The sequence below is a fragment of the Palaemon carinicauda genome, unplaced genomic scaffold (genome assembly GCF_036898095.1).
Source record: "Palaemon carinicauda isolate YSFRI2023 unplaced genomic scaffold, ASM3689809v2 scaffold299, whole genome shotgun sequence".
NCBI lineage: Eukaryota > Metazoa > Arthropoda > Malacostraca > Decapoda > Palaemonidae > Palaemon > Palaemon carinicauda.
Window position 1 is genome coordinate 48,878 of NW_027170654.1, and position 27,236 is coordinate 76,113.

At 43.7% G+C, this 27,236-nt stretch overlaps 1 long non-coding RNA gene across 1 annotated transcript in view; it reads right to left on the reverse strand.

The window, feature by feature from the left end:
• Positions 1 to 3,567: 3,567 nt before the first annotated feature.
• LOC137636436 (uncharacterized) overlaps positions 3,568 to 27,236 on the reverse strand; it is a 53,368-nt gene continuing 29,699 nt past the window's right edge. The window contains exons 3-5 of the long non-coding RNA XR_011043102.1: positions 14,918 to 15,139; positions 14,235 to 14,334; positions 3,568 to 4,589 (exon numbers count right to left, since the gene is read on the reverse strand). This is a non-coding gene — a long non-coding RNA (uncharacterized lncRNA). The remainder of the gene's footprint in view (positions 4,590 to 14,234; positions 14,335 to 14,917; positions 15,140 to 27,236) is intronic.

Sequence of the window (27,236 nt, forward strand, 5' to 3'; positions counted from 1 at the left end):
ATTGAGTGGAGAAGACAACTGATTCCACTGACAGGCTGAAAGCCTACCTGGGAGTGGAAGTGAAGTGAAGTGAAGTGAAGTGATATATATATATATATATATATATATATATATATATATATATATATATATATATATATATATATATAGATAGATAGATAGATAGATAGATAGATAGACAGATAGATAGATAGATAGATAGATAGATATATATATATATATATATATATATATATATATATATATATATATATATATATATATATATATATATATATATATATATATATATATATATATATATATATATATATATATATATGTACAAGTTTCCAATTATTGGCAATCAGTTGTCAGGAAATTTATTACAAGAATTAGACAACAAAGATTGGTAGTCAAAGCAGAATGCAGAGGACCATGATCACTTAGTTTAGGCCTTGCAGAAACATCCCTCCAAAATATACAAAGTATTTTATCAACTCCAGGACCTTTGCATTAAATACATCTATAACCGACTAAACATTTCTCAAAAAAGAAAGGAAAAAAATAGTTAACGCTACTTTAACATTACATAATTTACCAATAAACTAAAGGGACAACTTTACCGCAAAGTTTATCAATTAAGAATAATAACTTTTGTCTTAAGAAACCATAGAAACTTGAGGTAGTTCTATGAACCTTAGTGAAGTGGAACATGAGAATAAGCATCAGATGGGTTAACTGAAAATATCCCATCCCTCCCTTTGATTGCATCTCAGGACACAGGAGTACGAAGATATGAAAAGGGTAATATTATTCGAACAATTTTGGCTCTGAAACCCAGTAACAGTGGAATCATGATACCCTTATATTGAAGACCACTTGGACTGAGGCAACCTACAACTTGCATACTCTTTAAGCTGATGCTAAGACTAAGATAAAGTGTGTCAATGTCTGAAAGGAGATCCTTTCTATAGGTTAAAATTAATGGGGGAATATTTATTTACTAGAGATGAATGGCAACTGATTGTGCCACAGTTTCAATAGGCCACGCTGCTATGTCGGGTCACCCTGGTGTGCATTGAGGCAGCGGCAGTACGGAAGTCAGCCTATGAAGTTACATTAGCGGTGGAAAACAGGGAAGGGTGGGCTATAGCACCTTAGGAATACCAACCAAACTCAGCTAAGTCCCTTGTAAGGCTACCACACAAAATTGGGGAATATGCCATGGTAAATAGAATTGATTTTACTAAACAAATCTTGGCAAATAGGTGTATATCACATATCTATATTACACCATTACTGAAAAATTCCATTCACTGCCCCAACTTGAGGATGTTGAGCTAGAGAAATAGATGATATTTTCTTGTTCACCAAGTTGCCATCTCTAACGTTTCCTTATGTTCACATACATTTGATGTAACAACTAGTCCTTTTATATGTAAACTGGGACAGGGGGAAGATCTCCTTATCCTACGTCTTACATAAAAAGTTCTTCAGTCAGAAAAATGAAAGTGTTTCCGACTTGATCATCTTGTTTCTTGATGTTATAAATGTTCAAGCTGCTATGCTGCCAGTGTACATCAATCGCCATTCCTTCAGTAGATCCTCTGAGAGAACTAGTACCTTTAATAGCATTATTAGTATCTGTGACTTCAATTGACCAAGTTCCCCACAGATGATGATATAATTTCATTTCATCCTGCCAGCATCACAAGACATTTAGCTTGCAACTCAAAGATGTTGATAAGCATCCCATCGACCAAAAGTTTTGTCGACGCCTTAATCTGAGTACAAACTGTTTTCGAATCTTGGATCTTTCCCGGCATATTCTTTATCTTTCCTGGCATACAGTTTTCTGATCTTTCCTGGCCTGTCCAAAACCAGCTTTAAATAAATTTGAAAGGATTCAACCTGAATAGAACAGGAGGGATCTATAAATAGTTCAAGAATTCATCTGCTTTTGGACAAACTTACTATTAATAACTTTGACCAAAAGCACAATTTCAAGGATTATATTTTTGGAAAAATTTACTGTTAAAAATTTTGACCAAAAGCACAAATTCTTTTCAACCCTGCCTGGAAAAGAAACAGGTTCAAGTTAATCCAAAAATAAGATTGAGATTAAATCAAACAATACAACTTGAAATTGACTACAGCCTAAAGCCTTGATACCAGATCAGCACGATAATTTCCTATGTCCTGAAACTATAATTCTAGGGCTCTCAGTGAAGAACCTGGTTACTAGTTACTAGTTACTAGTTACTTGAGAATAGAAACATTTAGAACCATCTCCAACAACCAGAAGCTTTCGGAACAAGAGACAAAATTATATGAGCCCGGAGAAACAACTATAACTCTTTGTATTCCTCCTTTTAACCCTTTTACTCCCAAAAGACGTACTGGTACGTTTCACAAAAGCCATCCCTTTACCTCCATGGACGTACTGGTACATCCTTGCAAAAAAAATGCTATAAAAAATATTTTTTTCATATTTTTGATAATTTTTTGAGAAGATTCAGGCATTTTCCAAGAAAATGAGACCAACCTGACCTCTCTATGACAAAAATTAAGACTGTTAGAGTAATTTAAAAAAATATAAACTAAAATGTGCTGGGAAAAAAAAAACCCTGGGGGTTAAGGGTTGGAAATTTCTAAATAGCCTGGGGGTAAAAGGGTTAATAAGTTATCCAGTTTGTGTACACATGAAGGAAAGGATTTCATAACTGGGTGGAATTTGTGAATGACAACAAACAACTCTCTCTCAACACTAACATCAACTATGCCACTCTCATTACTGAGATATGTTGAAACTAATTCTAGCATTCCATATCAGAACTAATACTTTTGAATAAATTTGTAATGATGATACATACCGAGGCAATGGCAGCATAGTAGATTAAACAGAGTATTACCTACATAAAAGTTATTGCTTTGGGAAATGTAATTTCATCGATCATTGAAGAAATTCTTTTTACAGAAGAGAAAATATGATCACACCAGTTGAACTAGATTGAACAATTACAAAATGAAGCTAATAACAAGAAAAAAACATCAGCGGAATATGTCAGTAAAAGTTTTCTTTAGATCGATGCAGACTGATAGAGAAGACAGTGGGCCAACCAACGCCGTCTAATTGTCTCAATACTATACTAGAGACTTGCAGGTTAAAAGGTATCTGGTATGAGTTCCAGGTTCATCAGAATAGATGCTCACCAGAAAGTCAAGCAGGAAAGCCCTACCCCCCAAACTGAGGTGCCCAACCACAGCAGTGGCCTCTCCAGTAAACAGCTTAAACTCACGGTCCCGGGCGGGGATCCATCTGCCGCCATTCGAATGCTAGGCAAACTCGCTACCACTGTACTAGCCAGGAAGCTATTAAGTCTATTAAAAGGAAAGAAAACAGGGAAATTTTTCAGCTTTTGGGGTAAGCATCAACGTAAGGAAGCAAACAAGATTTTGGAGAAGTATATGTGAACATCAGGTGAAGTTTGGAAAATTAATAAAGAAAAATTCTTATAAGACTGGCAATTAGGAGCAGTGCACGATCATTTACATTAATTTAGGATGGAAATAAATAAAATTCACTTATTCAATTTAAACAAAATTTATATATAGATTTGATACTGTTGATTGAGGCAAAAACATCTGTTCAAGAAGTGTTATTAATTCAGCACAAAGGTAAATTCCCCAGTGAAAGAGACACTCATATTACACAATAACTGAAATTTTACATTTAATAGAAGACTGGCAAGAGAAAATCATTCTTACTAATGAATATTCTTCTATAAAGGTCTCATTACTGTATAATACATTCTACCTCAAGTTGAAAAACATCCATACTTGTTTTAAATACTATAAAAGAGCTGTTTAGTTAAAAGATTCTCCCTCTTCAGGTCATTATACCAATCAAGATGGTCAACAATCGCTTTATTATCAAGATTTTGAGCATAGCTGATCAGTGTACACATAAGCCTAAAATGCAAATAGGATTGATAAATATATATATAAAAAACTCAAAACATTTAATATGGGTAAGCAATAATTATAATAAGTAAAAAGTAAACTTTTTGTTTCTTTTTTAAATGCTTGAAAAATACATTCGACTTTAATTGGGATTTGAAACTCCATATGAAAGGATATCCAAATAATTGAATCTCTCATAAATGAAGTAGTAGCACTATCAATGCATTACTTGCTGTTGTACAGTATCTTTTTGGCCACTAGCTGCCCTTTCATTTTAATCTTCACCTATATATGGGTGATGAATGAACTCCCAGGACCCATTGCTTGAGCCTTATATCCAAAATTCTTGTTGGTCCGTAAACAAAATACAAACCACGCTACTTAATATGGGTATTACTTTCGGCGTAGCTGAAATGACGAGCCATTAGAATTTTAACGAGGGTTTACTAGGGTAGGGAGGGGTAGCTAGCTACCCCTCCCCCCCTCACACCTGTGACTAGCTCACTTTGCTTTTGGTTCGGGTGATGAACAAACGTGTCTGCTCCCACCCTCACTTATTGACAGCCTTGATCTTGTTTTGCTTTTTCTTTTCAGTGTGCTTGGAAGTTGATTTTAGTTTTGAGGCAGATACCAACGTCTGAAATCTGAAAGTATAAACAATATTAGACAAATAATTTAAAAAGAAAACAAACTGAATATCAATCTCGCTTCAAACCAATTTAACATCATTAATGATATACTAACACAATTATTATTATTATTACTTGCTAAGCTACAACCCTAATTGGAAAAGCAGTATGCTATAAGCCCAGAGGCTCCAACAGGGAAAATAGCCAAGTGAGGAAAGGAAACTAGGAAAAATGTTATTTTTATTAGTAAAATAAATTTTTGAATATACTTACCCGATAATCATGTAGCTGTCAACTCCGTTGCCCGACAGAATTCTATGGAGGGATACGCCAGCTATCACAATACTAGAAGGGGGTGTACTTACCAGCGCCACCTGTGGCCAGGTACTATAGTACTTCTTGTTGACACCTCCTCAATTTTTCCTCGGTCCACTGGTTCTCTATGGGGAGGAAGGGAGGGTCAATTAAATCATGATTATCGGGTAAGTATATTCAAAAATTTATTTTACTAATAAAAATAACATTTTTCAATATTAAACTTACCCGATAATCATGTAGCTGATTCACACCCAGGGTGGTGGGTGAAAACCAGTGTACAAGATTAAAGGATAGCTAAGTATCCCGTATTTCATATAACAGTTATCTCAAATAACAATGAAATAATAAGTACCTGGTAAGGAAGTCGAATTGAACCGTTACTCTGCCTCTTTTTTAAGTTCGTCTTCCTTACTGAGCGCAGCGTTCCTCTTGGAGGCTGAATCAACCCAAAGGTGCTAAAGTATATAGGGTTGCAACCCCTACTAAAGGACCTCTACAAAACCTCTAACCCAGGCGCTTCTCAAGAATGAATAGACCACCCGCCAAATCAAAAGGATGCGGAAGGCTTCTTAGCCTACCGTAACAACCATAAAAACAACAATAAAAGCATTCAAGAGAAAGGTTAAAAAAGGTTATGGGATTAAGGGAATGTAGTGGCTGAGCCCTCACCTACTACTGCACTCGCTGCTACGAATGGTCCCAGGGTGTAGCAGTTCTCGTAAAGAGACTGGACATCTTTAAGATAAAATGATGCAAACACTGACTTGCTCCTCCAATAGGTTGCATCCATTATGCTCTGCAGAGAACGGTTTTTATAAAGGCCATCGAAGTAGCTACGGCTCTTACTTCGTGGGTCCTTACCTTCAGCAATGCAAGGTCTTCCTCCTTTAAGTGAGAATGGGCTTCTCTAATCAGAAGCCTTATATAATACGAAACCCCGTTCTTGGACATGGGCCTCGAAGGTTTCTTGATGGCACACCATAAGGCTTCTGACTGTCCTCGAATAGGTTTAGACCTCTTAAGATAATACTTGAGAGCTCTGACAGGGCAAAGAACTCTCTCTAGTTCGTTACCTACTATGTTGGAGAGGCTAGGTATTTCAAACGATCTAGGCCAAGGACGTGAAGGAAGTTCGTTCTTTGCTAGGAATCCGAGCTGAAAAGAACATGTTGCAGATTCGGTCGTGAAACCAATGTTCTTGCTGAAGGCATGAACCTCACTGACTCTCTTAGCTGTTGCAAGGCAGACGAGAAAAAAAGTCTTGAGGGTAAGGTCCTTGAAGGAAGCTGACTGGAGAGGTTCGAACCTAGGTGACATAAGGAACCTTAAGACTACGTCTAGGTTCCAGCCTGGAGTGGATAGACGACGCTCTTTAGACGTCTCAAAAGACTTAAGAATGTCTTGAAGGTCCTTGTTGGAAGAAAGGTCCAAACCTCTGTGGCGGAGAACTGAAGCCAACATACTCCTATACCCTTTAATCGTAGGGGCTGAAAGGGATCTCTCATTCCTAAGATGTAGAAGGAAGTCAGCTATTTGGGTCACAGAGGTATTGGTAGAGGATATTGAATTGGCTCTACACCAGCTCCGGAAGACTTCCCACTTAGATTGGTAGACTCTACGAGTGGAAACCCTTCTTGCTCTGGCAATCGCACTGGCTGCCTCCTTCGAAAAGCCTCTAGCTCTAGCGAATCTTTCGACAGTCTGAAGGCAGTCAGCCGAAGAGCGTGGAGGTTTGGGTGCAACCTGTCTACGTGAGGTTGACGTAGAAGGTCCACTCTTAGAGGTAGAGTCCTGGGGATGTCGACTAGCCATTGAAGTACCTCTGTGAACCATTCTCTTGCAGGCCAAAGGGGAGCAACCAGCGTCAGCCGTGTCCCTTCGTGCGAGATGAATTTCTGCAGAACTTTGTTTATTATCTTGAACGGTGGGAATGCGTAAAGGTCGAGATGGGACCAGTTCAGTAGAAAAGCATCCACATGAACTGCTGCAGGGTCTGGAACAGGGGAACAGTACAGCGGAAGCCTCTTGGTTATGGAGGTGGCAAACAGATCTATGGTAGGTTGACCCCACAAGGTCCAAAGTCTGTTGCACACACTCTTGTGGAGGGTCCATTCCGTGGGAATGACCTGATTCCTTCTGCTTAGGCGATCTGCTGAGACGTTCATATTGCCCTGAATGAACCTCGTGACCAGAGTGAGGTTTAGACCTCTTGACCAAATGAGGAGGTCCCTTGCGATCTCGTATAGGCTCCTCGAATGGGTCCCTCCTTGCTTGGAGATGTAAGCCAAGGCTGTGGTGTTGTCTGAGTTCACCTCCACCACTTTGCCTAGCAGGAGGGACTTGAAGTTCAACAGGGCTAAATGAACTGCTAGTAGCTCCTTGCAGTTGATGTGGAGTAATCCCTGTTCCTCGTTCCACGTTCCCGAGCATTCCCGTCCGTTCAAGGTCGCACCCCAGCCCGAGTCCGATGCATCTGAGAAGAGATGAAGATTGGGGGTCTGAATAGCCAACGATAGGCCCTCCCTGAGAAGGAGATTGTTCTTCCACCACAGGAGAGTGGTCTTCATCTCTTGGGTGATTGGGATAGAGACTGCTTCGAGAGTCGAACCCTTGTCCCAATGAGCTGCAAGATGGAATTGAAGAGGGCGGAGGTGGAGTCTCCCTAGCTCGACGAACAGGGCCAGTGATGAAAGGGTCCCTGTGAGACTCATCCACTGTCTCACCGAGCAACTGCTCCTCTTCAGCATGCTCATGATGCACTCTAGGGCTTGGCTTATCCTGGGGGCCGATGGAAAAGCCCGAAAATCCTGACTCCGAATCTCCATTCCCAGGTACACAATGGATTGGGAGGGAATGAGCTGAGACTTTTCTATGTTGACTAACAGACCCAGTTCTCTGATTAAGTCCAAAGTCCAGTTGAGATTCTCCAGACAGCGACGACTCGTGGAGGCTCTCAACAGCCAGTCGTCTAAGTAGAGGGAGGCTCTGATGTCCGATAAGTGTAGGAATTTTGCTATATTCCTCATCAGATGAGTGAACACCATAGGAGCTGTGCTTAGGCCAAAACACAGGGCTTGGAATTGGTAGACAACCTTTCCAAAAACGAATCTCAGGAAAGGTTGGGAGTCTGGATGAATAGGAACGTGAAAGTAGGCATCTTTCAAGTCCAACGAGACCATCCAGTCCTCCTGCCTGACCGCTGCTAGGACCGACTTCGTCGTCTCCATCGTGAACGTCTGCTTGGTGACATACGCGTTGAGCGCGCTGACGTCCAGCACCGGTCTCCAACCTCCTGTCTTCTTGGCCACAAGAAAGAGACGGTTGTAGAAGCCCGGGGATTGATGGTCCCGGACTATAACCACTGCCTTCTTCTGCACAAGTAGCGACACCTCCTGGTGCAATGCTAGCCTCTTGTCCTCTTCTTTGTAGTTGGGAGAGAGGTTGATGAGAGATGTGGTCAGAGGTGGTTTGAGGCAGAATGGAATCCTGTAACCGTCCCTCAGCCAACTGACAGACTGGGCGTCTGCACCTCTCTTCTCCCAGGCTCGCCAGAAGATCTTGAGTCTGGCTCCTACTGCTGTCTGGAGATGCGGAGAGTCAGTTTTTTCCTTTAGATGTCTTGGAGCCTTTCCTAGACTTGCTCCTGTAAGAGTCTGGACGGGAGCTTCCTCGGCTGGGGGCTCTACCACGAAAGGGCGGTATGAACCTCGTAGCAGGGGTATCAGCCACTGGGGAGCGATAAGTCTTGGGGACTGAGGTAGCAACCTTAGACTTACGAGCCGATGAGGCTACAAGATCGTGTGTGTCCTTTTGTATCAGGGCAGCAGACAAGTCCTTAACCAGCTCTTCGGGGAAGAGGAACTTCGAGAGCGGAGCAAAAAGGAGTTGTGACCTTTGACAAGGTGTAATGCTGGAGGAAAGGAAGGTACACAGCTGTTCCCTTTTCTTCAGAACCCCTGATACAAACATCGACGCAAGCTCACCAGATCCATCCCTAATGGCCTTATCCATGCAGGACATTAATAGCATGGCAGAATCCTTGTCCGCAGGAGAGGTCTTCTTGCTGAGGGCCCCCAGGCACCAGTCTAGAAAGTTGAACATCTCAAATGCTCTAAATACTCCCTTCAGTAAGTGATCAAGGTCTGAGAAGGTCCAGCAAACCTTAGAGCGCCTCATTGCAGTTCTCCGAGGCGAGTCTACCAGACTTGAGAAGTCAGCCTGGGCAGAGGCAGGTACTCCCAAGCCTGGTGCTTCTCCTGTGGCATACCAAACGCTCGCTTTCGAAGTGAGCTTAGTCGGAGGGAACATGAAAGAAGTTTTGCCAAGGTGTTGCTTAGTCTGCAGCCACTCCCCTAAGATCCTTAACGCTCTCTTAGAGGATCTTGCTAGGACTAGCTTAGTATAGGTGGACTTAGCTTGCTGTATGCCCAGCGAAAACTCAGATGGCGGAGAGCGGGGAATAGCAGAGACAAAGTGGTCTGGGTAAACCTCCCTAAGCAGAGCCAAGACCTTACGAAAGTCAATAGACTGTGGAGAAGGCTTGGATTCATCCACGTCTGACGAGGGATCCAGGTGTGCCGCCTCATCATCAGACGCCTCATCACCAGAGTGTAGCGAAGAGATCGGACAAGAATGCTGAACAGCAGAGTCAGAACGAGTAGGAACAATATTAGTGGTTTCTTCTTCAAGTAACTGTTGAGGGAAAACCTGAGGCTCAGACTGCAAAGGCTGAATAAAAGACGAAGCAGAAGGAAGGCGCATGGGTGGAGGAGGCTGACTCCTAGCATGAGTGGTTGAACCCAAGGGTTGCGCTTGCTGAGCGGTTGGCGGAAGCGGAGTAGCAAGTTCCTGTTCCTGTGGTGTGAGCGGAGCGCGATGAGGTAGAGGCTGCGCAGAACAAGGTAAATGTCTCGCAAGCTGAGGCTCCTGAGGCGCAAGGCTAAGGTGTAGTGGTGCTTGCCTTGTGGAGGGTTGAGCTCGCTGCAGCGAGAGCTGAGGAGACTGACTCATGGACGGGAGAGGTTGTTGTACCTCAACCGAGTGTTGCATCACTGGTGGAGCAGCAAGTGGAGGCGGAGGAAGCGAGGTATAATCCTCCTGATCCCATTGTAAAGGTTGCCTTAAAGAAGGCGGAGGCTGAACACCACTGGGAACAGCAAACTCAGAACGTGGCTCAACATCGTACGCCTGGCAGGTGGTACTGCGATCAGGCGGAGCGAGCGCAGGCGGAGCGAGCGCAGGCGGAGGGAGTGTAGGCGGAGGCGGAGGCGCAACACTCTCAGCCCGACACTCACGCATCAAGTCCGAAAGCTGTGCTTGCATGGACTGTAGTAGAGTCCACTTGGGGTCGGCAGAAACTACAGTAGGCTGAGGTAAAGCCTTAACAGAAGAGATCTGTTGTGGCAGAACCTTACTCCTCTTGGGCGGAGTGCAGTCGACAGATGACTGCGGCGAGTCAGAGCTGATCCAATGACTGCAACCTGGCTGAGCACTCGCGGACTGGACTCTGCGTTTAAGTGGTCTAGAGACCTGAGACCAACGTTTCTTCCCTGACAGTTGATCAGCGGACGAGAAAAAAGACGGGCTCAATCGTCTGCAGGTGGGAGTGACGGTCTTTGGAAGACACGCCCGCAACCACCGAGGATACTTCTGTGCGCCTAACAAGGCCTGCCGAACCCTTATGCCCTTCGACATTGCTTCTCCCCTGGGCTTGGGAGCTTGCAAGAGGTCCCGGACTGGGAGGACGACTGGCTCGCACAGAAGTATCCTCACGCACCACACTGGCACTGACACTAGCACTTGGCACTGCACTGACACTAGCACTCGTCACAGCACTGGCACTAATTCCACCCACTGCACTCTTGACCTTAAGTTCCTTGACTTCGGCCATCAGAGACTTATGATCACTTACCACTGACTCTACTTTATCGCCTAAGGCCTGAATAGCACGCAAAACAACAGACATATCAGGCGGAGGGCAAACAGTAGGTTCGGGGGTAGCCACTACAGGGGTAGGAAAAGGTAGGGGATCATGAGGTGAGGAAAAAAGTGAAGAGTGAGAAGAACTCCTCCTAACTCTACCTCTCTCTAACTTAGTTGAATATTTCAAAAGACGGACAAATTCCAGTTCCGAAAGTCCGGCGCATTCCTCACATCGATTTTCTAACTGACAGGGCCTGTCCCTACAGTCAGAACAAGCGGTGTGAGGATCTACCGAGGCCTTCGGAATACGCCTATTGCAAGACCTACATCGTCTATGGGAGGGGGCTTGCGAAATGTCAGACATCTTGAATCCAAAGAGTTAGCCAAAGGGGGTTCCAAAATCAAGCAAAAGATCGTTAACCGTTAATCAGGACTATATAAAAGCTATCTAGCTAATATAAGAAGGTTTCCAGTAAAGCGACAGCCGAAATCTGAGAGAATACTTCACCAATTAGCCGTGAAAATACTCGAAGATCATAAGCGTATCCCAGAACGTCTTGCCGGAAGCACGACAGAGGAAAAATTGAGGAGGTGTCAACAAGAAGTACTATAGTACCTGGCCACAGGTGGCGCTGGTAAGTACACCCCCTTCTAGTATTGTGATAGCTGACGTATCCCTCCATAGAATTCTGTCGGGCAACGGAGTTGACAGCTACATGATTATCGGGTAAGTTTAATATTGAAAATTAAATTTTTAAGAAGAGTAACATTAAAATAAATATCTCCTATATAAACTATAAAAACGTGAACAAAACAAGAGGAAGAGAAATTAGATAGAATAGCGTGCCCGAGTGTACCCTCAAGCAAGAGAACTCTAACCCAAGGAAGTGGAAGACCATGGTACAGAGGCTATGACACTACCCAAGACTACAGAACAATGGTTTGATTTTGGAGTATCCTGCTCCTAGAAGAGCTGCTTACCATAGCTAAAGAGTCTCTTCCACCCTTAACAAGAGGACAGTAGCCACTGAACAATTACAGTGCATTAACCCCTTAGATGAAGAAGAATTGTTTGGTAATCTCAGTGTTGTCACGTGTATGAAGACAGAGGAAAATTTGTAAAGAATAGGCCAGACTATTCGGTGTATGTGAGGGCAAAGGGAAAGTGAACCGTAACCAGAGAGAAGGACCCAATGTAATACTGTCTGGCCAGTCAAAGGAGCCCATTACTCTCTAGCGGTAGTATCTCAAGAGGTAGTTTTTTTAGCAAGTGTCAAAATAGTCCTTTCTCTCCTGTTTAGATTGAAATTATAAAACTTTATAAGGAAAACTTATCTAAAAGTATTTTTATAAAGCTTTCTCAATACCTACATTTTGCTTTCTATTCAGAATTGATCCAAACTACAAAAAATTATTTCATACTATAATTATCTTTTTAATCTACTGTAGCTTAATTTATAAAGAAAACTTCTCGGAGTAATTCTAAAAGCAAATAAAACTAGCACTCTGGAAATAACCAATTCACTGAATTCTGTATTAAATTCTGAACAGCAGAACTACCAAGTATAGAATATCTATTGATCAAATTATTGATATTTAGGATAATATAAAAAATAGCAACAGGCAGAAATTAAGCAATTTTATCATCCAAGGAGGTCCAGAAATAGTAAATATATTGACTAGGGGACATTAATGAAAAGGAAAATAAAAATATATCGACACAATCAAATATATTTGCAGGCACATTTCAAATTCATTCTTGGTGAAGGAAAATCTTATCAACGAACTATAGTCAATTTCTTTTAGCGAGGCAGATTTGCACTGAATCGCAGCGGTGCCCTTTTAGCTCGGAAAAGTTTTCTGATCGCTGATTGGTTGGACAAGATAATTCTAACCAATCAGCGATCAGGAAACTTTTCCGAGCTAAAAGGGCACCCCTGCGAGTCGGTGCAAATCTGCCTCGCTAAAAGAAATGGACTATAGGACAACTGTATTCTCACTCCTCTCTTACTGAACCCTATTATTATTATTATTATTATTATTATTATTATTACTTGCTAAACTACAACCCTAGTTGGATAAGCAAGATGCTATAAGCCCAAGGGCTCCGATAGGGAAAATAGCCCAGTGCGGAAAAGAAATAAGGAAATAAATAAACTACAAGAGTAGTAATTAACAACTAACATAAAATATTTTAAGAACAGTATCAACATCAAAATAGATCTTTTATATATAAACTATGAAAACTTAAAAAAAAAGGGGGGGAAGAGAAATAAGACAGAATAGTGTGCCTGAGTGTACCCTTAAGCAAGAGAACTCTAACCTAGGATAGTGGAAGGCCTTGGTACAGAGGCTATGGCACTACTCAAGACTAAAGAATAATGGTTTGATTTCGGAGTGTCCTCCTCCTAGAAGAGCTGCTTACCACGGCTAAAGAGTCTCTTCTACCCTTATCAAGAGGAAAGTAGCCACTGGACAATTACAGTGTAGTAGTTAACCCATTGAGCAAAGAAGAATTGTTTTAAAAATTTCTAGAAAGCCTAAAGGCTTAATTACTAGTTCTACTTATTACCAAGATTGAATTTAGAATAAAAAACATTTCAGATTCAAAATTATAAAAATTAGCTACTGAAGAACAGGGACTTACAGAAGGTCCTCAAAGACATCTGGTGATACAAACAAATCCAAAATACATACATACATATACCAAGGCCCTTCCCCCAATTTTGGGGGGGTAGCTGACATCAACAAATGAAACAAAACAAAAAGGGGACCTCTACTCTCTACGTTCCTCCCAGCCTAACAAGAGACTCAACCGAGTTCAGCTGGTACTGCTAGGGTGCCACAGCCCACCCTCCCCCGTTATCCGCCTAGACATTATAATAAACTGCCAACTGAAATGAAGGACCAAAAGGGAGCAATTGAATTTAAGAAGAAACTAAAGACATTACTTTTCACAAGATCATATGATTTGGAAGATGCTACAATCAAAGAATCGTATAAGTTATAATGAAAATGTTTCGTTAGATGATTAATATGGACCCGCCCGAGAAGTAGTTCACTCGACTTCAGTGGAGGGTTGGATTTAAACCCAAAACAAGTAAACCAAGTAAACCAAGTAAGATGAAGCTTCATAATGCTGCTGCTACCTCCGCGGTCATCTAAGGCACCGGAGGAAGCAGCAGGGCCTACCGGAACTGCGTCACAATCGCTCGCCATTCATTTCTATTTCTAGCACGCTCTCTTGCCTCTCTCACATCTTTCCTCAAATCCAAAATGAAATCATAAAATCTCAGTTATTGTATCAAAACCTCATAATGAAGTACTGTAATCAAACAATACAGTAAGCAAGACGACATTTGAAGTATGAAGTTTTAAGTTGAGGACTTAGTGTAAAAATGGCTGTTGATGAGAACTTACCAATACAGGGTCAGTGGCAGTAGTAAGAAATACAATTCTTGAGCTCTGTCCTTGTTGTTCGCTGCAACAGTCGTCATAGACTTCTAACTTACACACCATTCTGTAATACAATAGAAAAGGAATTAAGCTATCCAAGCATTATTATTTTTATCTGGTTATTATTATTATTATTATTATTATTATTATTATTACTAGGTAAGTTACAACCTTAGTTGGAAAAGCAAGATGCTATAAGCCCAAGGGCTACAACAGGGAAAAATAGCCCAGTGAAGAAAGGATATAAGGAAATAAATAAAAATGAGAAGTAATGAACAATTAAAATAAAATATTTTAAAAACAATAACATTAAAACAGATATTTGCAAGTGAACTATAAAGACTTATATCAACCTGTTCAACATAAAAACATTTGCTGTAAGTTTGAACGTTTACCGATTCAACTACTCGATTAGGAAGATCATTCCACAATTTGGTTACGTCACTTTAAGCAAAAAGCAAACTCTTCTCAAAGACATATAACACCTATACTGTTGTTTGTCCCCTATTGATGCTTATCAAACCACAATAAAATAAGAACTCATCCCATTCTCAACACAATATAGTCATTCAAAAAACTTTAGATTGAAGGGATTTCCCTCCTGTAAATACGGCTATGTTATAACACGTATGATTAAGGAAACTCACCAAGGAGAAAGGGTCAGTGAGAGAAATGACAATCAGATTTCTTGAGGTCCATCCTTCTAGCTGTTTGTTGATGATGCCGGCAAACATCAGCCCTTGTGTCAGATGTATGCTGCATCGTCTACCTGAGACCGTTGCCGGTTTCACTCCTGCTGCTGAGCTTGCTCAAGAGCCACGTCCCACGAGATGATGAGAATGGAGTATGCAGTTGAAGATGAAATTTCGCTGGAAGGAGAAAGGATTAATGAGGTAGAATCATTAGTATTCCAGAACTATGATCTCCAATATAGGGTCTTTAGTATTAGAATTCTTCTGTCTAGTCTTCATTTTGGGGCGATAGCAAACTCCCGTCAAAGATTTATGACCCCTGTACTTTCATTTCTCTCTTCTTTAATCATAACAACAAAAGGAAGTTAACCAAATCAAAATACATTATACAGAAAGAGCCCTAGAATGTTCAGAAGCTTTCTAAGAAGCAAAATGATTGAAAACCAGTTTATCATGCAAATACCAAATAGAAATGAATGGCGAGCGATTGTGACGCAGTTCTGGTAGGCCCTGCTGCTTCCTCCGGTGCCTTGGAAGACCGCGGAGGCAGCAGCAGTAGGGGATTCAGCATTATGAAGCTTCATCTGTGGTGAATAACGGGGGAGGGTGGGCTGTGGCATCCCTAGCAGTACCAGCCGAACTCGGTGAGTCCCTTGTCAGGCTGGGAGGAACGTAGAGAGGAGAGGTCCCCTTTTCTGTTTCATTTGTTTGATGTTGGTGACCCCCCCCAAAATTGGGGGAAGTGCCTTGGTATATGTATGTATGACCAAGAGTGGAGTTTAAAGAAAACTCTCGGTTCTGTTGCATATAATTTTGATGTCATTAAAATAGCCACTTACCAAAAATATGTTATTTTCATTAGTAAAATAAATTTTTGAATATACTTACCCGATGATCATGTAGCTGTCAACTCCGTTGCCCGACAGAAATCTAAGGTCGGGATACGCCAGCGATCGCTATACAGGTGGGGGTGTACACAACAGCGCCATCTGTGAGCAGGTACTCAAGTACTTCTTGTCAACAAGAACTCAATTTTCTCCTCGGTCCACTGGTTCTCTATGGGGAGGAAGGGCGGGTCCTTAAATTCATGATCATCGGGTAAGTATATTCAAAAATTTATTTTACTAATGAAAATAACATTTTTCAATATCAATCTTACCCGATGATCATGTAGCTGATTCACACCCAGGGTGGTGGGTGGAGACCAGCATACATGTTAACATTAGAAGCTAAGTATCCCGTATTTCATTTTATCAGTTATTCAAAATAACAAACATAAAATAAATAAGTACCTGGTAAGGAAGTCGACTTGAACCATTACTCTGCCTTTTTTAAGTACGTCTTCCTTACTGAGCCTAGCGGTCCTCTTAGGATGCTGAACAACTCCTAGGTGCCGAAGTATGAAGGGCTGCAACCCATACTAAAGGACCTCATCACAACCTCTAATCTAGGCGCTTCTCAAGAAAGAATTTGACCACCCGCCAAATCAACCAGGATGCGGAAGACTTCTTAGCCTTCCGTACAACCCAAAAACAACAATAAAAAGTATTTCAAGAGAAAGATTAAAAAAGGTTATGGGATTATGGGAATGTAGTGGCTGAGCCCTCACCTACTACTGCACTCGCTGCTACGAATGGTCCCAGGGTGTAGCAGTTCTCGTAAAGAGACTGGACATCTTTGAGATAGAATGATGCAAACACTGACTTGCTTCTCCAATAGGTTGCATCCATAACACTCTGCAGAGAACGGTTCTGTTTGAAGGCCACTGAAGTAGCGACAGCTCTTACTTCATGCGTCCTTACCTTCAGCAAAGCAAGGTCTTCTTCCTTCAGATGAGAATGTGCCTCTCTAATCAGAAGCCTGATGTAGTAAGAAACTGCGTTCTTAGACATCGGTAGAGCAGGCTTCTTGATAGAACACCATAAAGCTTCTGATTGTCCTCGTAATGGCTTTGTCCGTCTTAAATAGTACTTAAGAGCTCTTACTGGGCAAAGTACTCTCTCTAGTTCGTTCCCCACCAAGTTGGACAGGCTTGGGATCTCGAACGACTTGGGCCAAGGACGGGAAGGAAGCTCGTTTTTAGCCAAAAAACCGAGCTGCAAGGAACATGTAGCCGTTTCAGATGTAAAACCTATGTTCCTGCTGAAGGCGTGGATCTCACTGACTCTTTTAGCTGTTGCTAAGCAAACGAGGAAAAGAGTCTTTAATGTGAGATCCTTAAAAGAGGCTGATTGAAGCGGTTCGAATTTTGATGACATCAGGAACCTTAAAACCACGTCTAGGTTCCAGCCTGGAGTGGACAACCGACGTTCCTTTGAGGTCTCAAAAGACCTAAGAAGGTCCTGTAGATCTTTGTTGGTGGAAAGATCCAAGCCTCTGTGGCGGAAAACCGCTGCCAACATACTCCTTTAACCCTTGATCATAGGAGCTGAGAGGGATCTTACATTCCTGAGATGTAACAGAAAGTCAGCTATCTGTGTTACAGAGGTACTGGTTGAGGAAACTGCATTCGCCTTGCACCAGCTTCGGAAGACTTCCCATTTTGACTGATAGACTCTGAGAGTGGATGTCCTCCTTGCTCTGGCAATCGCTCTGGCTGCCTCCTTCGAAAAGCCTCTAGCTCTTGAGAGTCTTTCGATAGTCTGAAGGCAGTCAGACGAAGAGCGTGGAGGCTTGGGTGTACCTTCTTTACGTGAGGCTGACGCAGAAGGTCCACTCTTAGAGGAAGAGTCCTGGGAACGTCCACTAGCCATTGCAGTACCTCGGTGAACCATTCTCTCGCAGGCCAGAGGGGAGCAACCAACGTCAACCGTGTCCCTTCGTGGGAAGCGAACTTCTGAAGTACCCTGTTGACAATCTTGAACGGAGGGAACGCATACAGGTCTAGATGGGACCAATCCAGCAGAAAGGCATCCACGTGAACTGCTGCTGGGTCTGGAATCGGAGAACAATACATCGGGAGCCTCTTGGTCATCGAGGTAGCGAATAGATCTATGGTGGGCTGACCCCACAGGGCCCATAGTCTGCTGCAAACATTCTTGTGAAGGGTCCACTCTGTGGGGATGACCTGACCCTTCCAGCTGAGGCGATCTGCCATGACATTCATGTCGCCCTGAATGAACCTCGTTACCAGCGAAAGCTTTCGATCTTTTGACCAAATGAGGAGGTCCCTTGCGATCTCGAACAGCTTCCTCGAATGAGTCCCTCCTTGCTTGGAGATGTAAGCCAAGGCTGTGGTGTTGTCGGAGTTCACCTCCACCACCTTGCTTAGCTGGAGGGACTTGAAGTTTATCAAGGACAGATGAACTGCCAAAAGCTCCTTGCAGTTGATGTGAAGTGTCCTTTGCTCCTGATTCCACGTGCCCGAGCATTCCTGTCCGTCCAGTGTCGCACCCCAGCCCGTGTCCGATGCGTCCGAGAAGAGACGGTGGTCGGGGGTCTGAACAGCCAATGGTAGACCTTCCTTGAGAAGAATGCTGTTCTTCCACCACGTTAGTGTAGACCTCATCTCTTCGGAAACAGGCACTGAGACCGCCTCTAGCGTCATGTCCTTTCTCCAGTGAGCAGCTAGAAGATACTGAAGGGGGCGGAGGTGGAGTCTCCCTAACTCGATGAACTGGGCCAGCGATGAAAGTGTCCCTGTTAGACTCATCCACTGCCTGACTGAACATCGGTTCCTTCTCAGCATGCTCTGGATGCATTCTAGGGCTTGATTGATCCTTGGGGCCGATGGAAAAGCCCGAAAAGCTCGACTCTGAATCTCCATACCTAGATAGACAATGGTCTGGGATGGGACGAGTTGGGACTTCTCTATATTGACCAGGAGGCCCAATTCCTTGGTCAGATCCATAGTCCATCTGAGATTCTCCAGACAGCGACGACTTGACGGAGCTCTTAAAAGCCAGTCGTCCAAATAGAGGGAGGCTCTGATGTCTGCCAAGTGAAGGAATTTGGCAATATTCCTCATCAGTTTGGTAAACACAAGAGGTGCCGTGCTTAGGCCAAAGCACAGGGCTTGGAATTGGTACACGACCTTTCCAAAGACGAACCTTAGGAAAGGTTGGGAGTCTGGATGGATGGGGACGTGAAAGTACGCGTCTTTCAGGTCTAACGAGACCATCCAGTCCTCCTGCCTGACCGCTGCTAGGACCGACTTCGTCGTCTCCATCGTGAACGTCTGCTTGGTGACAAAAGCATTGAGAGCACTGACGTCCAGCACCGGTCTCCAACCTCCTGTCTTCTTCGCTACCAGGAAGAGACGGTTGTAGAAGCCCGGGGATTGATGGTCCCGGACTATGACTACCGCTCCCTTTTGTAGCAAGAGCGACACCTCTTGTTGCAACGCTAGCCTCTTGTCCTTCTCCTTGTAGTTGGGGGAGAGGTTGATGGGAGATGTAGCTAGAGGGGGACTGAGGCAGAACGGAATTCTGTACCCCTCCTTTAGCCACTTCACAGACTGAGCGTCTGCACCTCTGCTCTCCCAAGCTCGCCAGAAGAACTTGAGCCTGTCTCCCACTGCTGTCTGGAGAGGAAGGCAGTCAGATCCTGCCTTTTGCGGACTTGGAACCCTTCTTGGATTTGCCACGGTGACTGTCGGCCCGGGTACCTCCTCTGCTGGAGGTTCTGCCACGAAAGGGCGGGATGAACCTAGTAGCTGGAGTGTCTACTGCTGCAGGACGGAAAGGTCTAGGCACGGAAGGTAAAGCTTTAGCCTTACGTGCGGAAGAAGCCATCAGATCATGGGTATCCTTCTGGATCAGTGAGGCAGCCATCCCCTTGATCAGCTCCTCCGGAAACAGACACTTGGAGAGAGGAGCAAACAACAACTCCGACTTCTGGCAAGGAGTGATACCAGACGACAAGAAGGAGCAAAGATGTTCTCTCTTCTTAAGCACTCCCGACGTGTACGAAGCCGCAAGTTCACCAGACCCATCCCGAATGGCTTTGTCCATGCAAGACATGATCAGCATGGCAGAGTCCTTATCCGAAGGGGAAGTCTTTCTGCTTAACGCTCCCAAACACCAATCGAGGAAGTTGAAGATCTCAAAAGCACGAAAGACTCCCTTCAACAGATGATCCATGTCAGAAAAGGACCAGCAAATCTTCGATCGTCTCATAGCCAGCCTGCGGGGAGAGTCAACCAGACTTGAAAAGTCGCCCTGGGCAGAGGCAGGAACCCCCAAGCCGGGTTGCTCTCCCGTGGCATACCAGACGCTAGATTTGGAAGCAAGCTTGGTAGGCGGAAAGATGAAAGCAGTCTTTCCCAGTTGCTTCTTGGACTGCAACCACTCTCCCATAACCCTCAAAGCTCTCTTGGATGAGCGTGCGAGGACAAGCTTGGTGAAGGCAGGAGCAGCAGACTGCATGCCCAGAGCAAACTCGGAGGGAGGAGAGCGAGGGGTTGCAGACACAAACTGTTCTGGATACAAGTCCCTGAACAAGGCAAGGACTTTACGAAAGTCTAAGGAGGGAGGCGTAGACTTGGGCTCTTCTAAGTCTGAGTGCGGTTCATCCAAATGTGCATCTTCGTCATCCGAAACTCCATCATCCGAAAGCTGAGTAGGAAGTGGCAAAGGCGGAGCAGAAAGCTGAACAACTGAATCCGGCAGCACGGGTGCATGCGTAGCTGCTGCGGATCCAACATCATGCCGCTGCTGGTCAGTCTGCGAGCTGGCAACAACAAAAGCAGAGTGCTGGTGCGTGGGAGGGACTGCCGTGGGTTGCGGAGCATGCCGTATGGGATGCGGAGCATGCCGCATGGGTTGCGGAGCATGCCGCATAGAGTCAGAACCCGGCAGCTCTACAGCACTGCTGATGCGGTAGCTCACGCATGTCAACGGATGGTGCAGCAAGAACATGCGTCTGGCAGGGTGGACTGCGCATCGGTGGTGGAGCTCTCACAGGTGGAGTGTGGGAGCAGGCAGCCGCAGTATCTGCTGAGCGCACAACCGCGGCAGGTTGTAGGCTAACAGGGGCAGTGTCAACCTTCTCAGCATGATACTCTTGCATGAACGCAGCAAGCTGAGACTGCATAGTCTGCAGCATGGACCACTTAGGGTCTACCGTGGTTGGAGCAGCAACAGACGGAGCAGTAGCCTGTTGTGGAACCACTCTACCTCTCTTGGGAGGTGTGCAGTCTTCGGAAGACTGCGGCGAGTCCGAACTGACCCAGTGGCTACACCTGGGCCGTTGGACTCGCTCGGAAGGGACCTTACGCTTGAGAGGTCGTGAGACCTTGGTCCATCGTTTCCTCCTTGAAACTTCTTCCACAGACGAGGGATGATAGGGCTCATTCGTCTGTATGTGGATGGGACGATCTCTAAGAGAAACGTCCGCAACCACTGAGGGTACATCCGTACGCTGATCAAGGCCTGTCGAACCCTTTGGTCCTTCGACATTGCTTCTCCCCTGGGCTTGGGAGCTTGCAAAAGGTCCCGGACTGGGAGGACGACTGGCACGAACAGATGTACCCTCATGCGCAACACTGACACTGACACTTTTCACCTCACTTGCACTAACACTTCCCACTGCACTTTTCGCTTTCAGCTCTTTGACATCTGCCAAAAGCTGATTACGGTCATTAGCCAATGACTCCACTCTGTCACCAAGAGCCTGAATGGCACGCATCATATCCGCCATGGATGGCTGAGCACTAGTAGCAGGGTCGGGAGTCACCACTACAGGGGAAGGAAAAGGTTGAGGGGCATGGGGAGAGGAAAAATCAACAGAGCGAGAAGAACATGATCTTTTGTGCTTGAATTGGTCACAATTATATAATAGTGTAGATCCTGTTGTCCCTTTGAATGAGAATCTAGTCAACATAATTGATAGGCGTATCCCTTCTCGTGTGCTAAGGTACCGAGTGAAGGACAAACCGTGGTTCAATAATGATTGTAGACGTGCTTTTTTGGAGAAGCAGGAGGCCTATCAACTTTGGAAGGGTAACAGATCAGATTTGACCTGGAACAACTATACTCAGCTTCGAGCTTTTGCTCAGAGAGTTTAGGCCTCAACTGAAAAGGAGTACAATTTAACCATAAAAGAAACACTTTCTGGTACAACTCAGGAACATAAATGGTGGTCTACCCTTAAATCTGCACTCTTTGGTGTAGATGCAACAGTTCCTCCTTTACTTAAACCAGATGGCTCAGTCACTCACTGTCCAAAGGAAAAGGCAACGCTTTTGGCTGATGTTTTTGACAGTAAACAGAGTAATGAAAAACTTGAACTTCCTCATTCCTGTTTTCCTGAGGCTAAACTAACTAGTTTAGCTTTTCGATCTCGTGAGATTAAGGCTCTGTTGATGGACCTTGATGCTTATGGAGGTGTAGACCCAAATGGTATTTTTCCTTTGTTTTTTATAAAGACAGCAGATTTCTTAGCTCCAAAGTTATCTGTTATTTTGCGCAAGTTAGCAAGAAGAGGAGCTTTTAGCACTAGTTGGAGAATTGGTAATGTTACTCCTCTATGTAAATGTGTTTGTGGTAGCTCAAGTCCCACTGATTACCGCCCAATTTCCATAACTCCCATATTATCTAAAGTTTTTGAACGTCTTCTGGCAAAACGTCTTAATAGGTTTGCTGAAGGTAATCATCTACTCCCTAGTTTGCAATTTGGTTTTCGTAAAGGCCTTGGAGCATGTGATGCCCTTCTTACAATCTCCAATGCTGTACAGAAATCCCTTGATTGTGGTCGGGAAGTTCGTATGATTGGCCTTGATTTTAGTGCTGCCTTTGACCGTGTTAATCATGAGGCCCTTGTTTTCAAACTGAAACAGTTGGGAGTGGGTGGGTCGTTTCTTAGCATTATTATTGATTTTTTAAGTAATAGATCTCAAAGAGTTGTTGTTGATGGGCACCATAGTGATTATAGGAATGTGATATCTGGTGTTCCACAGGGTAGTGTTCTTGGCCCATTACTTTTCATACTATATACACATGACATGTGGTTTGGCCTAGAAAACAAGCTTGTTGCATATGCAGATGATGCTACTCTCTTTGCATCAATTCCATCCCCTGAATGTAGATCTAGGGTTGGTGAATCCCTTAATAGAGATTTAGCTAGAATTAGTGCATGGTGCAAATTTTGGGGTATGAAGTTGAATCCTAACAAAACTTAAAGTATGATTGTAAGTAGGTCAAGGACGGTGGTTCCTCAACATCCGGATCTCAGTATTGATAATGTTTCTTTAAATATGTATGACTCTTTCAAAATTTTAGGTGTGATTCTCGACAGTAAATTTACTTTTGAGAAACATATAAGGTCTGTGTCTTCTTCAATTTCACAAAAAATAGGCTTATTGAGAAAGTCTTTCAAGATTTTCGGTGATCAATCTATTCTGAAGAGGTGTTTTAATTCTTTCATTCTACCTAGTTTTGAGTATTGTTCTCCTGTCTGGTCTTCAGCTGCTGATTCTCATCTTAATTTGTTGGACAAAAACTTACGGTCTATTAAATTTCTTATTCCTGATCTAGATATTAATCTCTGGCACCGTCGTTCAATTAGTTCATTATGTATGTTGCATAAGATTTTTCACAACTCTGACCATCCTTTACATTCAGATCTCCCTGGACAATTCTATCCTGTTCGTAATACTAGGCAGGCAGTTAATTCTAATAGCCAGGCCTTCTCCATCACGAGGCTCAATACTACGCAGTACTCTAGAAGTTTTATTCCAGCTGTGACCAAGTTGTGGAATGATCTTCCTAATCGGGTGGTTGAATCAGTAGAACTTAAAAAGTTCAAAGTTGGAGCAAATGCTTTTTTGTTGACCAGGCAGACATAGTCTTTTTATAGTTTATTTATGACATATTTGTTTTTGATGTTGTTGATAGTTTATTATATGACATGTCTGTGTTGACGTTGTTTCTTATTTTAGAATTATTTATTGTTAATTTGTTCTCTTCATTTATTTATTTCCTTATTTCCTTTCCTCACTGAGCTATTTTTCCCTGTTGGAGCCCCTGGGCTTATAGCATCTTGCTTTTCCAACTAGGGTTGTAGCTTGGATAGTAATAATAATAATAATAATAATAATAATAACTCCTCCTGATCCTATCCTTCTCTAGCCTACGTGCATTTTTAAGGAATTCGTTAAAATCGAATTCCGAAAGGCCAGCGCATTCCTCACACCGATCTTCCAATTGACAGGATTTACCCCTACAATTGGAACAAACGGTGTGAGGATCTATGAAGGCCTTCGGAAGAGGCCTAGTACAAGCCCTAACACTACACTGCCTGTACTTAGGGACTTGAGAATGGTCAGACATCTTGAATTGTAGAAATGGTCAAGGGGGGATTCCAAACACTAGCAAAGTTCGTTAACAATTAATCCAAATTAATTCCAAAAGCTTGCTAAGCTAATGATAAAGCTTCCTGAATAGCGAAGGCTAAAATCTAGAGCGAATACATCACCAAAATCGTGAGAAACAACTCCAGAATCAACAGCGTATCCAAATAGGTCTTGCCGGTGGCACGACAGAGGAAAAATTGAGTTCTTGTTGACAAGAAGTACTTGAGTACCTGCTCACAGATGGCGCTGTTGTGTACACCCCCACCTGTATAGCGATCGCTGGCGTATCCCGACCTTAGATTTCTGTCGGGCAACGGAGTTGACAGCTACATGATCATCGGGTAAGATTAATATTGAAAAAATTCTATTCATATTTCTTATTTTTTGTTCAATTTCAATTATTTAAACCATTGTAAAGGGAATTTCATATACATAAAAAATGGTCTAAAAAATTTTTTTTGTTAATGAAGTGTTTTTTAAATAAAAAGCTTTAAAATGTTATTTTCATTAGTAAAATAAATTTTTGAATATACTTACCCGATGATCATGTAGCTGTCAACTCCGTTGCCCGACAGAATTCTACGGACGGGATACGCCAGCGATCGTTATACAGGAGGGGGGTGTACTCACCAGCGCCATCTGTGGTCAGGTACTCCAGTACTTCTTGTCAACACCACCTCAATTTTTTCCTCGGTCCACTGGTTCTCTATGGGGAGGAAGGGTGGGTCAATTAAATCATGATCATCGGGTAAGTATATTCAAAAATTTATTTTACTAATGAAAATAACATTTTTCAATATTAATCTTACCCGATGATCATGTAGCTGATTCACACCCAGGGAGGTGGGTGAAAACCAGTATACATGTTAATCAAGAAGCTAAGTATCCCGTATTTCATTTTTATTAGTTATTCAAAATAACAAATAAAATCGATAAGTACCTGGTAAGGAAGTCGACTTGAACCATTACTCTGCCTTTAATAAGTACGTCTTCCTTACTGAGCGCAGCGGTCCTCTTAGGATGCTGAACGACTCTTAGGTGCTGAAGTATAAAGGGCTGCAACCCATACTAAAGGACCTCATCACAACCTCTAACCTAGGCGCTTCTCAAGAAAGAATTGACCACCCGCCAAATCAACTAGGATGCGGAAGGCTTCTTAGCCGACCGTACAACCCAAAACAACAATAAAAGTATTCAAGAGAAAGGTTAAAAAGGTTATGGGATTATGGGAATGTAGTGGCTGAGCCCTCACCTACTACTGCACTCGCTGCTACGAATGGTCCCAGGGTGTAGCAGTTCTCGTAAAGAGACTGGACATCTTTGAGATAGAATGATGCAAACACTGACTTGCTCCTCCAATAGGTTGCATCCATAACACTCTGCAGAGAACGGTTCTGTTTGAAGGCCACTGAAGTAGCCACAGCTCTCACTTCATGTGTCCTTACCTTCAGCAAAGCAAGGTCTTCTTCCTTCATATGAGAATGAGCTTCTCTAATCAGAAGCCTTATGTAGTAAGAAACTGCGTTCTTAGACATAGGCAGTGAAGGTTTCTTAATAGCACACCATAAGGCCTCCGATTGTCCTCGCAAGGGTTTTGACCTTTTAATAGTACTTAAGAGCTCTGACAGGGCAAAGAACTCTCTCCCGCTCGTTACCCACCATGTTGGAAAGGCTAGGTATTTCGAACGATTTAGGCCAAGGACGTGAAGGAAGCTCGTTTTTGGCCAAAAAACCGAGCTGCAAGGAACATGTAGCCGTTTCAGATGTGAAACCTATGTTCCTGCTGAAGGCGTGAATCTCACTTACTCTTTTGGCTGTTGCAAGGCAAATGAGGAAAAGAGTTTTTAGAGTGAGGTCCTTGAAAGAGGCTGACTGGAGAGGTTCAAATCTTGATGACATAAGGAACCTTAGGACTACGTCTAGATTCCAGCCTGGAGTGGACAACCGACGTTCTTTAGAGGTCTCAAAAGACCTAAGGATGTCCTGCAGATCTTTGTTGGTGGAAAGATCCAAGCCTCTGTGGCGGAAAACCGCTGCCAACATACTTCTGTACCCCTTGATCGTAGGAGCTGATAGAGATCTAACATTCCTTAGATGTAACAGGAAGTCAGCAACTTGGGTTACAGTGGTACTGGTAGAGGAAACTGCATTGGCTCTGCACCAGCTTCGGAAGACTTCCCACTTAGATTGATAGACTCTGCGAGTGGATATCCTCCTTGCTCTGGCAATCGCTCTGGCTGCCTCCTTCGAAAAGCCTCTAGCTCTTGAGAGTCTTTCGATAGTCTGAAGGCAGTCAGACGAAGAGCGTGGAGGCTTGGGTGTACCTTCTTTACGTGAGGTTGACGCAGAAGGTCCACTCTTAGAGGGAGAGTCCTGGGAACGTCGACCAGCCATTGCAGTACCTCTGTGAACCATTCTCTTGCAGGCCAAAGGGGAGCAACCAACGTCAGCCGTGTCCCTTTGTGAGAGACGAACTTCTGAAGAACCCTGTTGATGATCTTGAACGGCGAGAATGCATACAGGTCGAGGTGGGACCAGTCCAGCAGAAAGGCATCCACGTGAACTGCTGCCGGGTCTGGAATCGGGGAACAGTACAATGGGAGCCTCTTGGTCATCGAGGTAGCGAACAGATCTATAGTTGGCTGACCCCACAGGGCCCAAAGTCTGTTGCACACGTTCTTGTGAAGGGTCCACTCTGTGGGGATGACTTGACCCTTCCGGCTGAGGCGATCTGCCGTAACATTCATATCGCCCTGAATGAACCTCGTTACCAGCGTGAGCTTTCGACTTTTTGACCAAATGAGGAGGTCCCTTGCGATCTCGAACAGCTTCCTCGAATGAGTCCCTCCCTGCTTGGAGATGTACGCCAAGGCTGTGGTGTTGTCGGAGTTCACCTCCACCACCTTGTTTAGCTGGAGGGACTTGAAGTTCATTAAGGCCAGATGAACTGCCAACAACTCCTTGCAATTGATATGAAGCGTT